The 3,543-nt window shown below is 37.3% G+C and overlaps 1 protein-coding gene across 1 annotated transcript in view; it reads left to right on the top strand.

Annotated features, from left to right (window-relative positions):
* PRKD1 (protein kinase D1) overlaps positions 1-3,543 on the top strand; it is a 483,556-nt gene that overhangs the window by 295,161 nt on the left and 184,852 nt on the right. The gene's annotated exons all lie outside the window — the stretch shown is intronic.

The raw sequence follows: 3,543 nt of genomic DNA, 5'->3' as shown, positions 1-3,543 counted from the left end.
TTATTTATATCTCCAAAATGAGAATGCAACAGAAATCTCAAAAGATAGATTCCATGATCACTAAGGAGCCAAGAAATGGAAGCTGAAAAGAGAAAGTGGAACTTCCTCTGTATTTGCACTCCACACTCTGACTTCTAGACTCCTTAAGTGATACATTTCTATTTGTTAAAGGTACAGACTTGTGGCACTACTGTTATAGCAGTAGTCGATAACAAGCAGCATGTGATCCAAATTTGACTATAAAATTTGGAAAACTTGAGTCATAAAGAGCTGTCATTTCCTATTTTTTTAGTGTACTGTATATTTTAGATACACATCTCTCATTCATTCTTCATCTAAGATACTGATTGTTTAAAGGCCCTCATTCCTATGAAAATATATAGGTTATGTGTATATTTTATGTGGATACTCTATGGGGCATCATTAATTATTTTTGTTACCTAAGATTCTTGGGAATGTGCTTTTCTGAAAATAAGATAGTTTATGCACATAGTATCTTCCTTATCTTTTAGCATATCAAAGAAATACTTACAGGAACTTATCCTATATTTAAAATAATTAAGCAGCACTTCTGCCCATAGTACTCTCACATATGTAATAATTCAGGCAGAGTGTAGACTTGAATTGTGTTGGTCTAGCAGTGTCATATTTGTTTTCCTTTGTAAAACCTAGAATACTATGTGCCTGTTTTCATTTCCTGACACACTTCTCCGTCATGTTTTGGTAAAGGTTCTCTGTCAACTCCTTCTAGTTTGAACATATGCTAAGTATCCCATAGACAGCCAAAATAATAAACAGATATGTTTTGGAGAAAGTGAAACTCCTTAGAGGCAAAGATGGTGAAACTTCATCTTATATACTTTGGGCAGGTTGTTAGGAGAGGCTAGTCCTTGGAAAGGGACATCATGCTTGTAAAGGCTATCAAAAGAGAGGACAATCCATGAAGAGATGGACTGACGCAGTGAGTGCAGCAATGGGCTCAAAAATATCAGAGATGTTAAGGATGGCACATTATTTGTCAGGGTTCAGATTTATTGAATGTAGGTTGTATTTGACTTAACAACAATTCAGTACTCATCCCTTGGGATATCTAATGTTAGCTTCCCAAAATAACAGATCTACAAAACAATAAGTCTGTCATTGTCTAGGTTCATAGATAGATCAATGATAGATCGATGATAGATAGATAGATAGATAGACAGACAGAAAGATTTATTTATCCATTTCAAGGAATTTTGAAGGAACATATGCAGTAATTGAGGTCAGTGTTGTTAGGTTTTGTTGACATTATGACAGCTCAGTAACTCTACATAGAGAAAATTAAAACCTTACTCTGTCCTGAGCAGACTTCAGACTTTCCCTTACTAAAGCTCATTGTTAAATGTCAATCCATTGTTACCATGTAAAACCCATTGTTACTGTGTTAATCCAGTGTTTTACTGATGTGGTTTATATTGCAAAAACTGGTTCCTCCATTATTCCTCTGCTACTCATAGCAACCTTATGTACAACAGCTCTGAACCCTGTCTTATCCTGAGCCAGTCTCACTGACTTTGACAATTATTGTGTTACCATGGTTACTGTATCTATCCATCTCATCTGGGGTTTTCCTCTTTTGCACTGTCTCTCCACCCTTCCAAACATGTTTTCCTTCTCTGGGGACTGGTCTTTCCTGGCCACATGCCCAAAGAATGTGAGACAGAATTTAAAAATCCTTGCTTCCAAGGAGGAACTTGGTTTCACAATCTCTAAGACAGATCTGTTTGTTCTCATGGTGGTCCATGATACATTCAATTGTCCTCTCCAGCATCACAACTCAAAGGCATCAATTCTTCTTCTGCCATCCTTAGTCATTGTCTAGCTCTCTGATGCATAGCAAGTTACTATGAAGACCATGGTCTGGATCAGGTGTACCTTAGTCTCTAGACTGACTTGTTCCAGGGTTCTCTGGAGAGGGTCCTGAGAGCAGATTTTTCCAGTGCAGTTTGTCTTTTAATTTCCTGACTGCTGATGCCAAGAGTGTTGATTATGGAATCAAGCAAGGTGTAATTTTTAACAACCTCAATCTCTTCTCCATATATCATAGTGCTACCAGTTGGCCCAGTCATGATGATCTTTGTCTTCTCGTTGAGCTTCAGTCTGTATTGAAGTCCTTGAATTTCTGCAGCAAGCATTTCAGGTCCTCCTCAGTTTCAGCAAACAATGTTGTGTCATCTGCATATGAAAGTCATTGATTCCAACCTCCTGAATGATCTGTTCTGCGTAATAGATTGAGAAAGTATGGAAACAGGATGCATAGCTGACATACTCCTTTTCTTTTTTTTTTTAAACCATGCAGTGGTTTCCTTGCTGTGTTCTGTGGACTATTTCCTGATCTAAGTATAGGTTTCTCATGAGCAGTCAAGTGTTTTGAGATTCTCATTCTCCTCACAATTAGCTACAACTTGTTATAATCCACACCATCAAATGTCTTTGCATAGTCAATGAAACATAGATAGACATTTCTCTTGTATTCTTTGCTTTTGACCAAGATCTATCTGACATTGGTAATAATATCTCTAATGCCCTAACTTCTTCTAAACCCAGCTTGCATTTCTAGTTGTTCTCTGTCAGTGTACTGTTCTAGAAGTGGGGTTTTTTAAAAATAATCTTTAGCAGGATATTGCTTATATGTAATATTAGTGGTATTGTTCAATAATTTCCACACTCTGTTAGGTCACTCTTTTTTTTTTAATGGAAATAAATATGGATCTCTTCCAGCCAGTTGGCCAGATAGTTGTCCTCCAGATTTCTTGACACAACTTAATGAGCACATCCACAGCACCATCTATTTGTTGAAATATGTCAATTGGTATGCCATCAATTCCTGAGACCTTGTTTTTTGTCTGTTCCTTCAGAGCAGCCTGACCTTCCTCCTCCTTCATCACCACAGGTTCTTGATCGTATGTAGTTTCATGAAATTCTGTGTCAGCCATTTTTTTTTGTAAAGTGACACTGTATACTCCTTCCATCTTCTTTTAATGCTTCTTGGATCATTCAATATTCTGCCCAAAGCATCGTTAAGTATTAGAACTTGAAGCTTGAATTTATTTTTTAGTTCCTCCAATTAAGGAATGCCAAGTATGTTCAGCCCTTTAGACTTTCTGACTCCATTTCTTTGCAGATTTCACTATAATACCTTGCTCTGTCTTCTGGCACTGCCCTTTGAATTCCTCTATTCAGCTCTGTAACTTCTTGATTTCTTCCCTTTGCTTTGTTTTCTCAGCACTCTAGCGCAATATTTAGAGTCTCTTCTGACATGCATCTTGGTCTTTTCTTCCTCCTCTGTCTTTGTAATGACCTTCTGCATTCTTCCTGGATGATATTCTTGATATCTTCCCACAGTCATCTGAACTTCATTCATTAGTGTTCAAGGCCTCAGACCGATTCTTGAGATGGAGGACCCTTGTGGTATATTCGCACAATGGAATACTATGCTGCATTAAAAAACAAGGAACTCATGCAATATTATTCAAAATGGTTGACTCTGGAGAACATTATGCT

The sequence above is a fragment of the Elephantulus edwardii genome, unplaced genomic scaffold (assembly GCF_000299155.1).
Source record: "Elephantulus edwardii isolate Elephantulus edwardi_28Jun2011 unplaced genomic scaffold, EleEdw1.0 scaffold00084, whole genome shotgun sequence".
Taxonomy (NCBI): Eukaryota; Metazoa; Chordata; class Mammalia; order Macroscelidea; family Macroscelididae; genus Elephantulus; species Elephantulus edwardii.
The sequence above is the reverse complement of the archived record's forward strand: the minus strand, read 5'-3'. Positions and strand labels throughout refer to the sequence as shown.